Source organism: Rattus norvegicus, chromosome X (genome assembly GCF_021556685.1).
Source record: "Rattus norvegicus strain SHRSP/BbbUtx chromosome X, alternate assembly SHRSP_T2T, whole genome shotgun sequence".
Taxonomy (NCBI): Eukaryota; Metazoa; Chordata; class Mammalia; order Rodentia; family Muridae; genus Rattus; species Rattus norvegicus.
Window position 1 is genome coordinate 87283615 of NC_141554.1, and position 15247 is coordinate 87298861.

Below are 15247 nucleotides of genomic sequence, written 5' to 3' on the forward strand. Positions count from 1 at the left end.
TTGTGCCTGCAAAGGGCAGAAGCAGATTCAGAATATTCTGGAGGTGGAGTTATGCATGCTTGTTAGCTGCCATACCTAGGTACTGAGAAGTGGAGCATGGTCCTCTGCAAGTGTACACATTGCTCATAAATGCGGAATCATGACTCCAGGTCCCAGAATTTAATTGTTTTTAAAACCTAAATGTCATTCCGCAAGAGCTCTTATGGACAATAAATTTGAGAATGCGGGTAGTCCTTACAAATACTGAATTCATTTCATATGCCTACACACAGCATTGTTGAATAAAATGGCAGTTCAATTGCTTATGTTTGACAAACTTTCATGCTACTTTCCATAAGGACTATACTAATTTATAATGACATTATCATTGTGCAAGGAATCTCTTCTTATGTTCATGAGAATGTATTTCATCAGTTTTAATTTAAGCATTTTTTCTATATAAATGGTTTCAATACAAAGATATGATAGATATTTTCAGAGAAAAATATGTTAATATTGATTTGACCATTATATGATATATACATTTATGAAATACTGCAAATTAGCTTTCTAAGTGCACATTATTTTGTGTAATTATAAAGTAAAAATGCTGGGCTGGAGAGATGATGGCTCAGGGCTTAAAAGCACATACCACTCTTCCAGGAAGTTTAGTTAGTTAGACATTGGCACTCACACTGGGAGGCTCACAACTACTCATAATTCTATGTTCAAGCGATCTGACAATTTTTTTTCTGGACTCCATGGTATATATGGCAGAAAATCACAGGCAGTCATAAAGACATAAATACTTGTATGCATGCATATACAAACATATAAATGCACACATATGTAATAAAAATAAATCACTATAAGGCAGAGAGACAACCCAAATTAGCAAAATTGAGGGGGAAAAGGGGGCAATAACCACAGATATAGAAGAAATCTAGAGAATCATAACCGTATGCTTTAGAAATTTGTACCCCTGCGCTCCAGACACCGCCCGGACCTGAAGGAACCAGATCAACCGTACTCTGCACACAAATCCCATGGGAGGAAAAGATAAACCTTCAGAGGGGCAGACACGACTGGGAGCCAGAAGAGCTACACTCTGCCCACATTTCTGACTCCAGAGGAAAACACCTAATGCCATATGGGATCTTGGTGCACTGGGGCCCCTGGAAAAAGCAGCGCAGTCCCACCTGGTTGCCACCCTCATGTAGAGTTCAACAGCAGCCCCCCACGAGCAATTGAGCTGCGGGACCACAGGTAAGACTAACTTTTCTGCTCCAAGCGACCTGCCAGGTAGACTAAGGGCACAGGCCCACAGGAACAGCTGAAGACCAGTAGACAGGAAAGACTACACGCCTGAAAGGAGAACACATTGTTCCCATAACTGGCTGAAAGAAAACAAAAAGACAGGTCTACAGCACTCCTGACACATAGGCCTATAGGACAGTCTAGCCACTGTCAGAAATAGCAGAACAAGGTAACACTAGAGAAAACCTGATGGCGAGAGGCAAGCACAGGAACACAAAGCACAGACAAAATTCAACACCCCTTCATGATAAAAGTCCTGGAAAAAATAGGAATTCAAGGCCCATACCTAAACATAGTAAAAGCCATATACAGCAAACCAGTAGCTAACATTAAACTAAATGGAGAGAAACTTGAAGCAATCCCACTAAAATCAGGGACTAGACAAGGCTGTCCACTCTCTCCCTACTTATTCAATATCGTTCTTGAAGTTCTAGCCTGAGCAATCAGACAACAAGGAGATCAAGGGGATACAGATCGGAAAAGAAGAAGTCAAAATATCACTATTTGCAGATGATATGATAGTATGTTTAAGTGATCCCAAAAGTTCCACCAGAGAACTACTAAAGCTGATAAACACCTTCAGCAAAGTGGCTGGGTATAAAATTAACTCAAATAAATCAGTAGCTCCACTACACAAAAGAGAAAGAAGCTGAGAAACAAATTAGGGAAACAACACCCTTCCTAATAGTCCCAAATAATATAAAGTACCTCGGTGTGACTTTAACCAAGCAAATAAAAGATCTGTATGATAAGAATTTCAAGCCTCTGAAGAAAGAAATTGAAGATGACCTCAGAAAATGGAAATATGTCATGCTCATTGATTGGCAGGATTTACATAGTAAAACTGGCCATTTTACCAAAAGCGATCTACAGATTCAATGCAAACCCCATCAAAATACCAATCCAATTCTTAGGAAAGCTAGACAGAAAAATTTGCAATTTCATCTGGAATAACAAAAAACCCAGGATAGCTAAAACTATCCTCAACAATAAAAGGACTTCTGGGGGAATCACTATCCCTGAACTCAAGCAGTATTACACAGCAATAGTGATAAAAACTTCATGGTATTGGTACAGAGACAGACAGACCAGTGGAATAGAATTGAAGACCCAGAAATAAACCCAAACACCTATGGTCACTTGACTTTTGACAAAGGTTCTGAAACCATCCAATGGAAAAAAAGATAGCATTATCAGCAAATGGTGCTGGTACAACTGGAGGTCAGCATGTAGAAGAATGCAGATTGATCCATGCTTATCACCGTGTACAAAACTTAAGTCCAAGTGGATCAAGGCCCTCCACCCCAAACCGGATACACTCAAACTAATAAAGGAAAAACTGGGGAAGTATCTCGAACACACGGGCACTGGAGATAATTTCCTGAACAAAACACCAATGGCTTATGCTCTAAGGTCAAGAATCGACAAATGGGATCTCATAAAACTGCAAAGCTTCTGTAAGGCAAAGGACACTGTTGTTAGGACAAAACAACAACCAACAGATTTGGAAAAGATCTTTACCAATCCTACAACTGATAGAGGGCTTATATCCAAAATATACAAAGAACTCAAGAAGTTAGACCGCAGGGAAACAAATGACCCCATTAATAGATTGGGTTCAGAGCTAAACAAAGAATTCACAGCTGAGGAATAACAAAAGGCTGAGAAACACCTAAAGAAATGTTCAACATCTTTAGTCATAAGGGAAATGCAAATCAAAACAACTCTGAGATTTCACCTCACACCAGTAAGAATGGCTAAGATCAAAAACTCATGTGACAGCAAATGCTGGCGAGGATGTGGAGAAAGAGGAACACTCCTCCATTGTTGGTGGGATTGCAGACTGGTACAACCATTCTGGAAATCAGTCTGGAGGTTCCTCAGAAAATTGGACATTGAGCTACCTGAGGACCCAGCTATACCTCTCTTGGGAATATACCCAAAAGATGCCCCAACATATAACAAAGACATGTGCTCCACTATGTTCATAGCAGCCTTATTTATAATAGCCAGAAGCTGGAAAGAACCCAGATGCCCTTCAACAGAGGAATGGATACAGAAAATGTGATACATCTACACAATGGAATATTACTCAGCTATCAAAAACAATGCCTTCATGAAATTCATAGGCAAATGGATGGAACTGGAAATTATCATCCTGAGTGAGGTAACACAATCGCAGAAAAATATACATGGTGTGCACTCATTGATTAGTGGCTATTAGCCCAAATGCTTGAATTACCCTAGGTGCACAGAACACATGAAAGTCAAGAAGGATGCCCAAAATGCGAATGCTTCACTCCTTCTTTAAAAGGGGAACAAGAATACCCTTGGCAGGGAATAGGGAGGCAAAGTTTCGAACAGAGTCAGAAGGAACACCCATTCAGAGCCTGCCCCACATGTGGCCCATACATATACAGCCACCCAATTTGATAAGATGCATGAAGCAAAGAAGTGCAGGCGGACAGGAGCTGGATGTAGAGCTCTCCTGAGAGACACAGCCAAAATACAGCAAATACATAGGCGAATGCCAGCAGCAAACCACTGAACTGAGAACAGGACCCCCGTTGAAGGAATCAAAGAAAGGACTGTAAGAGTTTGAAAGGGCTTGGGACCCCATATGAACAACAATGCCAACCAACCACAGCTTCCAGGACTGAGCCACTATCCAAAGAGTATACATGGACTGACCCTGGGCACCAACCTCATAGGTAGCAATGGATAGCCTAGTAAGAGCACCAGTGGAAGGGGAAGCCCTTTGCCCTGCCAAGACTGAACCCCCAGTGAACGTGATTATTGGGGGGAGGGCGGTAATGGGGGTAGGATGGGGAGGGGAACACCCCTATAGAAGGGGAGGGGGAGGGGTTAGAGGGATGTTGGCCAGGAAACCGGGAAGGGGAATAACAACTGAAAATCGAAATGTAAATAAGAAATACTCAAGTCAATAAAGATGGAAAAAAAAAGAAAGAAAGCAGGCTGAGCAAGCCATGGGGACATGGGGAGCAAGCTAGTTAAGCAGGACTCCTCCACACCTCTCCACAGGCTCCTGCCTCCAGGTTCTTGCCTTGAGTTCCTGCCTGACTTCTCTGGATGATGAATTGTAAACCCTTTCCTTCCCAAGTTGCTTTTTGCTACAATGCTTTATCAATGGAATAGAAATCTGAACTAAGTGTGTATTTCCAAACATTATAAATTTCCTTCCATCAAAAAAAATAACTGTAAAATACCAAACGGGAAAAACTAATGGAAATAGTTTCCTCAATACTTAACCACTGTCTGAAGTTAAATCAAAATCAGATAAGCAAATAAAACAGACCCAGAACCTCTGGTGAAATAGATGCAATGTTTAAGTCTTCCAATCCATGGAAGCCCAGGGCCAGAAGATTTTAGTGCCATAAGAAAACTGAAAGACATTAAGAGGATACAATAAGAAGGGAAGAAGTTAAAATACTTTTATTTGCCGACTATATAATTATATACACGATCAAAATAAATCCACCAGGAAACTGCTTGCAAAGTAGCATAATCCTTAATTAATACACCAAATCAGTACCATCTTATATACAAATGACAGATGAACTTAGAAAGAAATCAGGAAAGAATACCCTTCACAATAGCATCAAATAATATTATATGTTGAGGTATAGCTCTAGCCAAGCAAGTGAAAGAATTGCATAATTAAAAACTGTAAGACACTAAAGAAAAAAATTGAAGAGGATCTGAAAAGATAGAAAGATTTCCTATGTGCATTGATGCTTAGTATTGAAATAGAAAAAAAAATGGCGACTGACCAAATGTGGTCTACACCCTTATAGAATGGTAGGGGAGGTGTTAGGTGGCTGATGGACAGGAAACCATGAAAGGGGATTACATTTGAAATGTAAATAAGAAATACCCAATTTTAAAAAATGGAAAGAAAATAAATAAAAACTGAGAAAAAAGAATATATTTATGAAGAATATAAACTTGGGAATAGGGTTCTGGGAGTGCTGCTCATGTATGAAGCTGTAAAACAGTTTTAACAAAATAATACATGCTTTGAGGTATTTCATTTCACCTGTACAATGGAAACATTTGGTATTCAAATGAAGGAATTCTGACAAAATCTATAAAGTTTTTCTCTAAGTACTATTATACTGAACAAAATAATCCAGCTATTGAAAACTTCAATAATATATGATGTCACTTGAATAAAATATGGAAAAGTTCTGGCTAATAAATAAATATTTGTTGACTTCCAATGTTGGCTGGAGGATAAATGATAAACAGCACAAAATATTAAAATGAGAAAATGTGTTCTCTAGCATAATTAATAAAACTTAAAGAGTGTAGTCTATTTCTGAAGGAAAATTAAATCATGGCGATAGATATTGTTTGCTTTTCTCTTGAGAATACTTGAATTTGTTGGAGAGTTTGTTCTATGGTGAACTTGCTCTATCACTTCCAACCTGTGATGAAACAGAATAATGAATTTGTCAAAGCAGTTCATTTCTTCACTAAGAAATGAAACTTAGAAAGGAGTTAAAGTCCATCCCATTCAGCAAAAGTCCCTAATTAGTACAACATTTGACAGTGCACCTTCATATTTTATGCTTCCCATTACCTCTCAGTAGCACCAAGGAGAACAAGCCTTTATCCCATAATTTCCAGACAGTTGAAACTATCAGAATACAATTGACTTAAATTGCACTCTTTGCTGATATATATATATATATATATATATCATTAATTCTGAAGAGATCATTAGTAATTTAACAAAGTTCATTAATTCTGCTTAAGTTTGTATCATGTGAATATATCTTCCTCTGCCACCTTTCCCCTTTCCTTACTTAAACCTCACTATTTCCCTTTTCTTCCTCACATCAGCAGTGTTCTATTACTCTGTGCACCAGCGATCTGTTAGTAGATTTCTGGATTCCACAGGTATGCCAAATTAAATAGACAAACTTAATAATTCAGTGCTATGATCCACATATGGATAAAAAAAATTTGCGATGTTTTTATTTCTCAGTTTGGGATACATCACTCAGTATATTTTGCAGTTTGATGCATTGTTCTAATCTTCAGTAAAAAAAAATCCACAGGTGAAATATCCATAATAATTTTTGAAATTAATACTATTTCAATGAGCGGCATTATTATTCTTCAGGTACTCAGTTTTAGAATCAGCATTATTTCACCTGCAACAACATCTGTTACTTATTCATACAATTTGCATGTAAAAAAGATATTCACAGGTTATTAAAATGGGTACTTGAAGAAAATGTAGTGATTGTATCCTGAGTGAATTATTCAGAGAATTTTTACCACACTTTGATGATATTTATCTTTTCTTTTCTTTTCTTTTTTTATTGGATATTTTCTTTACTTACATTTCAAATGTTATCACCTTTCCCAATTCCCCCCTCTAGAGTCCCCATATACCTTACCCCTTTCCCTGCCTCTATGAAAGTATTCAACCACCAACCCACCTACTCCCCCATCTCCCTGTCTTGGCCTTCCCCTATATGGGGGTATTGAGCCATCACAGGGCCAAGGGCCTCTCCTCCAACTGATGTCCAACAAGGTCATCCTATGCTACATATGTGGCTGGAGTCATGGGTCCCTCCAAGTGTACCCTTTGTTTGCTGGTTTAGTCTCTGTGAGCTTTGTGGGTGGCATTGTTGTTTAATATTGTTGTGTTTCTAATGGGGTTGAAAAATCCCTTCAGCTTCTTCAGTCCTTTCTTTAATGCCTCCATTAGGGATACCATTCTCAATTAAATGGTTGACTGTGAGCACCTGTGTTTGTCAGGCTCTGGCAGAGTCTCTTAGGAGACAGCTATATCAGGCTCCTCTCTGCATGCATTTCTTGGCATCTACAATATTGTGTGGATTTGGTGACAGTATATGGGATAGGTCCCTGAGTGAAGCCATCTCTGGATGCCCTTTCCCTCAGTCTCAGATCCATGCTATGTCTCTGTATTTCCTCCTGTGAATATGTTGTTCTCCCTTCTGAAGCATCCATACTTTGGTTGTCCTTCTGCTGGAGCTTCATGTGGTCTGTGGATTGTATCTTTGGTATTCCAAGCTTTTGGGCTAATATACACTTATTGAGAGCATACCATTTGTGTTCTTTTGTAATTGGGTTACATCACTCAGGATGATATTTTCTAGTTCCATCCATTTGCCTAAGAATTTCATGAAGTCATTGTTTTTAATAGCTGAATAGTACTCCATTATGTAGATGTACCCCATTTTCTGTATCCATTCCTCTGTTGAAGGGCATCTAGGTTCTTTCCAGCTTCCGGCTATTATAAAGAAAGCTGTTATGAACATAGAGGAGCATGTGTCCTTGTTATATTTTGAAGCATCTTTTGGGTATATGCCCAGGAATGGTATAGCTGGGTCCTCAGGTAGTACTATGTCCAATTTTCTGAGGAACCGCCAGACTAATTTCCAGGTGATTGTATCAGCTTGCAATCCCACCAATAATGGAAGAGAGTTCCTCTTTCTCCACATCCTTGCCTGCATGTGTCGTTACATGAGTTTTTGATTTTATTCATTCTGACTGGTGTGAGGTAGAAACTTAGGGTAGTTTGATTTGCATTTCCCTGATGACTAAAGATGTTGAAGACTTGTTTAGGTGCTTCTCAGCCATTTGATATTCTTCAGTTGAGAATTCTTTGTTTAGCTCTGTCCCCCATTTTTAATAGCGTTATTTGAATCTTTATAGTCTAATTTCTTGAGTTCCTTGTATATTTTAGATGTTAGTCCTCTATCAGAATAGGATTGGTAAAGATTTTTTCGTAGTTAGTTGGTTTCAGTTTTGTCCTATTCACAGTTTCCTCTGCCTTACATAACTTTGCAATTTTATGAGGTCCCATTTGTCAATTATTCATTATAGAGCATATGCCATTGGTGTTCTGTTCAGGAAATTTCCTCCGTGTCCATGTGTTCGAGGTTCTTCCACACTTTATCTTCTAGTTTCAGTGTAGAAACAAAACAAAGAACAAAACAAAACAAAACAAAAAATCTATACAAAGAATCAAAACAATCAGGAGCTGGTTATTTGAAAAAAATCAATTAGATAGATAAACCCTTAGCCAGACTAATCAGAGGGCACAGAGAAAGTATCCAAATTAACAAAATCAGAAAAGAAAAGGTAGACATAAAAACAGAAATTGGGGAAATTAAAAAAGTCATCAGATTCTACTACAAAATTCTATATTCAACAAAATTGGAAAATCTGGAGGAAATGGACAATTTTACAAACAAGTACCAGATACCAAAGATAAATGAAGATCATATAAACCACCTAAAAAGTCCCATAAAAGTCATTAAAAGTCTCCCAAAGGAAAAAAAAAACACCCAGGACCAGATGGATTTAGTGCAGAATTCTATCAGACATTCAAAGAAGACCTAATACCAAAATTCTTCAAACTGTTCCACAACATAGAAACAGAAGGAACACTACTCAATTAGTTCTACGAAGCCGCAATTATGCTTATAACTAAACCACATAAAGACCAAACTAAGAAAGAGAACTTCAGACCAATCTTCCTTATGAACATCGATACAAAAATACTCAATGAATTTCTTACAAACCAAATTCAAGAACACATCAAAAAGATTGTCCACCATGATCAAGTATGCGTTATCCCAGGGATGCAGAAATGCTTCAATAAAGAGAAATTTATCCATGTAGTTCTCTGTAAAGCAAACTCAAAGAAAAAAAAAAACACATGATCACCTTATTAGATGCTGAGAAAGCAATTGACAAAATTCAACACCCCTTCATGTTAAAAGTCTTGGAAAGATCAGGAATTCAAAGCACATATGCAAACATAGTAAAAGTAATATAGAGCAAAGGAGTAGCTAACATCAAACTTAATGGAGAAAAACTTGAAGCAATCCCACTAAAAACAGAGAGTAGACAAAGCTGCCCACTCCCTTCCTACCTATTCAATTTAGTACTTGAAATCCTAGGCAGAGCAATCAGACAAAAGGAGGTCAAAGAGATACAAATTGGAAGAGAAGACGTCAAAATATCATTATTTGCAGATGATATGATAGTTTACTTATGTGACCCAGAAAATTTCACCAGAGAACTCCTAAACCTGATAAACAACTTTGTCAAAGTGGCAGGATATAAAATTAACTCAAGCAAATCAGTAGCCTTCTTCTATTCAATGGAGAAACAAGCTGAGAAAGAAATTAGGGAAATGACACCCTTCACAATATTCACAAACTATGTAAAATATCCTTGTTGTGACTCTAACCAAGCAAGTGAAAAATTTGTATGACAAGTACTTCAAGTTCCTAAAGAAAGAAATTGAAGAATATCTCAGAAGATGGACAGATCTTCCATGCTCATGGATTGGCAGGATGAATATAGTAAAAATGACAATTTTGCCAAAAGTAATCTACAGATTCAGTGCAATCCCCATTAAAATTCCCACTCAGTTCTTCATAGAATTGGAAAGAGCAACTTGTAAATTTATTTGAAATAACAAAAAACTCAGGATAACAAAAACTATTCTGAACAATAAAAGAATCAATATCCTTAACCTCAAGCTGTACTACACAGCATTTGTGATAAAAAACTGTATGGTATTGGTACAAAGACAGGCAGGTAGATCCATGGAACAGAATTGAAGACCCAGAAATGAACCCACACACTTATGGTCACTTGATCGTTGACAAAGGAGCTAAAACCATTCTGTGGGGAAAAGATAGCATTTTCAACAAATGGTGCTGGTTCACCTGGTGGTCAGCATGTAGAAGAATGCAAATTGATCCATTCCTATCCCTTTGTACAACAGTTAAGTACAAGTGTATCAAGGACCTGCACATAAAACCAGATACGTTGATTTTTTTTAAAAGATTTGTTTATTTTTAATGTATGAGTACACTGTAGCTGTCTTCATGCACACCAGAAGAGAGCATCAAATCCCATTACAGATGGTTGTGAGCCACCATGTGGTTGCTGGGAATTGAACTCAGAACCTTAGGAAGAGCAGTCAGTGCTCTTAACCCCTGAGCCATCTCTCCAGCCCCCAGATATGCTGATTTTTATCTTTTCATGATTTACACTTTTCTTTGGAATAGAGTTTCTGAAACCTAATCAGAGCAATTAGTTACCTATGAACAGAAATAATCTAGTTGGTTCATTTACTTAGTGTATTAGTCAGTTTAATTTCTGTGAGATTTCTTTAACTTTATAGATAATCCATGGAAGAAAAATTAAGTTTCCTACATGTATATTTTTGTTACACCCTCTCAGTTCCTGAAAATCTAAAGAACGGAGTAAAAAGGAGACATTTTAAATAAACACTTTTATGTATCAAGTGTGCTTTTACAAGTAATTTGGGATGGGAATAATGTTGAATTCATAGATCAATTTTGGTAATATGGACATTTTCACAATATTAGCCCTACCAGTCCATATGCATGTGAGACTTTCCATCTTCTTGTATCTTCTCCAGTTTATTTTTCTAGTAGTTTAACACTTTTACTGTGCAGGTCTTTCATTTCTTTGGCTGTATTTATTCCTAACTAGAGCAGCTAGTTACCTATGCATATAAAATATATGCCTAGCTAAGGATATTGACAATGGTTCCCTGAATTCTTTTTCATTATTGTCATTTGTATACTCAAAGTCTATTGAATTTTGTGAGCTAATTTTATATTTTGCTACCATGTCATATGTATTCATGAGCTGTAGGAATTTTCTGATAAAATTAGAATATTTTATATAGAGAATTAAATAACATGTAGAAATGACATGTTGATTTCTTCCTTTTCTATTTGCATATCTTTTCCTTGTCTATATACTCTAAGACTACAGATGCTCTATTGAAGAAAAGAGGGGAGGAAGTACAGAATGGACATCTTTGGCTTGTTTCTGACCTTAGTGGAAATACTTTGAGCAACTATTGAGCATGTTGTTGGCTATGGACTTGGTGGATATTATCTTTATTACATGCAGTATGTCTTGTATTTTCCTAAAAATTATGGGCCTTTTATCATGAAATGATATTGGATTTTCTCAAAGCTCTTTCCCATATCTAATGAGAAAATTATTCTCTTTCTGTTCTTGGGTCTTTTGTTAAGTAGATTATTTTTATTGATTTATCTTTGCATAACCACACCTTCATCTCTGGGTTCATTTATACAATGACATACTATTCGTCTGTAAAGGAAAACAAAACTTTAAAATTTGCATGCAAATAAATGGACCTGGAAACATTCATATTGAATGAAAAAATCAAACTCAGAAAGACAAACATTGCACATTTTTAGTATTTGTTGATGTTTGCATTTAAGTGTTCAGGTACACGTGTTTCATTTGCAATACCATTAGAAGTCTGGAAATTAGTCAAGTACCATGGAGGGAAGATAGAATGTGATTACTTAAAGTGGGAGGGAGGCAGTTAAGTTGGAATAATGGAGTGGGGATGGTTAAATTATATGAAGAATGGAAGGAAGGGCTATAGGTACAGATAAGGAGAGGTATAAGTGATACTAAGTGACTTTCCAAACAATCATACAAGAACATAATATTGTAGAAGCACTTAAAGCGCACACACACACACACACACACACACACACACACACACACACACTCACATATATATATATATATATATATATATATATATATATATATATATAGAGAGAGAGAGAGAGAGAGAGAGGAAGAAAGAATCAAAATGGACTTACTTCATTCTGTTGGTGATGATTGTATCTGTAGTTCCTGTTCTCTTACCTAGGTTTTTGATCTCCATGATTCCCACAGTTTGTATTTTCTTTATTGGTTCTATTTCCATTTTCTGGTCTCAAACAGTTTAATTCATTTACTTCATCTGTTTGTTTGTTTTCCAGGATTTCTTTAAGGAAATTGTTCCTTTCCTCTATAAGGACTTCTATCAACTTCATATGATTGGTGTTAAGGCCATTTTCTTGTGCTTCAGCTGTGTTGCAATATCCAGTACTTGATAAAGCAGGACATCTGGGTTCAGGTTCTTTTTGATGTGTTCTTACTCTGCCTCTAGTCATCTGGGTTTGGAGTAGGTACTGGTAAGGTAGCAGATTTTTGAGATATCTTTTGGTGGATGTTTTATATTCCCCTGGTTTCTGTTTTCCTTGTGGTCTTCTGGCCTGAGTGGTCCATGGTTCTGGTGAACAGAAAGTCTTTTGGTTCCGTGGGGTTTCACTGCTGGGGTTTTGGGTGCTGTCTTGCATTTGAGTTTATTGTCTTCTGGGAACTGGCATGACCTATAATATTCTTGATTACAGCTTGGCCTCTGGAGTTCCATGTATGCATGTAGCCTCTGGGGTTTGGGGTAACAGCTTGGTCTCTGGGGGTACTTAGTACTGGCTTGGCTTCCATAAGAACAGAAACTTCTGTTGGAGTTGAGGGCCTGGGGTTCTTAGTACCATCATGGTTTCCAGTAGAGCAAGGGCCCTTTGCCAGATTTGTGGGCCAGGATATGGAGCCAAGAAGAGAGGGTATTGTTAAAGATAACTGGGTGGGAATTTAAGCAATGTTAGTGGGAGGTAGGTTGTGTTGTACCTCATATTCCTAGCAACAGTGTGACTTCTGCCGGAATTGTGGGATGGAGTTACTTTATTATGTCTCTATTAGATACTGCCCCTTAAGAAAAAAAAACTTAATTTCATTGATAGGTTACTTCTTTGTTAGTTGTTGCCTAGTGAGAACTCATAGGTCCCCCAAAGAGTCAGGCTATTGCCATTGCTCTTGGTTACCATCTAGAAATTGATAGTAAAACCAATTGCTGCAACTGATATTACCACATAACTGAGTTATAGAACATCCTCTGGATTTTATGATTTTTCCCCTCCTTTTTGTGATGTTACCTATGCCTTGGATTTAGGGGTTGTATTTTACATATATCATTTAAGTCTGGACACCCATGATCAGTTGATCTATGCATTTTGATCAGTTTTGGTTTTCTGTAGCAGTCTCTTAATTTTGCAAAGAAAAGCTTCTTTGAAGAGTATTGAAAGCTACATTTACTAGTGGAAATGAGGATAAATTTTAGAATACAGTAAGCAGTTAGGCTTGTCTGGTAGACTGGTTGTACTAAGTACTCCTCTAAGTCCTATGGCCTCACTAGCATGGTTATTTGGCTAGTTTTTAAGTACCAGGCCTGATTATTTCTCACCTGTTGAACTGGTTATGTATCTAACTAGATATGCAGTGGTTGTACGAGGGACATAGCTGTCCTGTCCTCCCCGCTCAGCTGGGTAGGTTGGATAGACCAAAGTGATGGTATGGAGAAGCCTTGTTCCCTGCTGGGCTGGTATGGCAGGAGTTTGTGGGACAGTGCTACACCCTGCTGAACCAGGTCCTGGACATGCTGCACAAATTTTATAGCAAGAATTCTTCCTATGCCTTCAGGGGCTTGGATTCCAATGAGAAGGCAGCAGATGCAGTCTACAGGCAGAATGAAGTCCACAGGAAAGTGAAGAATGTCACAAAACTTCAAAGAGCCACCATGTGGATGCTCATGTCATTCTGAATGATGGGGTGATAGTCCAAGTGTTGGGGCTGCTATACAACAATAAACAGGCTCTGTGTACTTTCATGCAGATCTTTGTCCTTGCCCCTGAGGGCTCTTTAGCCAAAAAATTCAATGTTCAGATACCAAGATGAGATCTTTGTCATCATGCTTCAGGAGGAATCCGAGGAAGAAGTAGAAGAACCTGAAGACAGAAGACACCAGAGGTGGTTCCTGATGATTCTGGAGCCTTCTATGATCAAACTGTCAGCAATGACTTGGAGGAGCGTTTAGAAGAGTCTGTAGTGGAGCTGGAAGCTCCAGAGCCAGAACCAGACCCAGGGCCAGGACCAGGGCCAGGACCAGGGCCGAAACCTGTGCCACAAATCTGAGAGGACAAACCTGAGCCTGCATTGAAGGAAGCTGCTCTCAAGGACATGCAGAAGAGCGCTTCCCCAGACCCACCAGTTGCGGCCCCAGCACAGGAAGACTTGAAGAAATGTTCTTGCTTATGTGTAACTAGTAAGAAACTTCCTCCCAGTGGGGCTGTTCCAGTGAGGGGATACCACCTCATGTGGTCAAAGTACCACCATCAAAGCCCCATCCAGAATCTAAGCCTGATTCTTAGATTCCACCACAAAGGCCTCAGAGAGATCAGAGAGTTTAGAGTTGGAGAGCAAGGGATCAATATCCCTCCTCAGAGAGGACCCCTGCTAATCCATGAGGCTGGTGAACTAGGAACCTCTAAGGATTGTGAGGCACCCTGTCAGTCACCAGCTCTTCTTGGGAACCTGCCACATGAGGTTGACAAGTCTTAACTGAAGGTGTCCCCCCCCCCCCCCGCCCCGAAATCATGGAAATGTGGTTGGGCTGCATAACAACAGTGTGGGAAATTACCTAATTATGGTTTTGTTGTGTTTGATGATTCTGAATCTGTCCAGAAGGGCCTTAATAATAGGCCCATCATATTCCTAGGCATGGTCCATCTGAATGTGAAAGAGAAGAAGACTCCAGCTGCCAGTGAAGGTGACCTCAGGAATAACCGCCTAAGGGGACAGGAGTTCCCCTCTGTAAAGGGCCGAGTGGTAGAATGAGAGGCCCTCCCCTCTGAGGCATGGTGCAGAAACCAGGCTTTGGCATAGGCACAGGGATTACAATTCAAAGGCAGTGAATTGCTTGGCCCAGATCACCACACAGCATATAGCTCGGGGCTCCTGCAGAACGTTGAATTCCTTCAACCAGCCTTTGGTGTTTCTGAGAAGTCTAATATAAACTGCTGGAGTTTGTACAATTTTGATTTCCCTTGTGTTCATGGTGTGTGTTCCCCAACCCCTTTTCTCCCTTGATCCTTTAGTTCTTCATTCCTGGTTTTCTGGAATGATACTTTAAGAGGAATAGATTTGTAAAGAAGAGAAAAGACTGACCTTCGTGCTCACACTGCATACA

The 15247-nt window shown here is 38.7% G+C and overlaps 1 pseudogene; it reads left to right on the plus strand.

Moving 5' to 3' along the window:
• Positions 1–221: 221 nt before the first annotated feature.
• On the plus strand, positions 222–14972 carry LOC147998288 (ras GTPase-activating protein-binding protein 1 pseudogene; annotated as a pseudogene).
• The last annotated feature ends 275 nt before the right edge of the window (positions 14973–15247 follow it).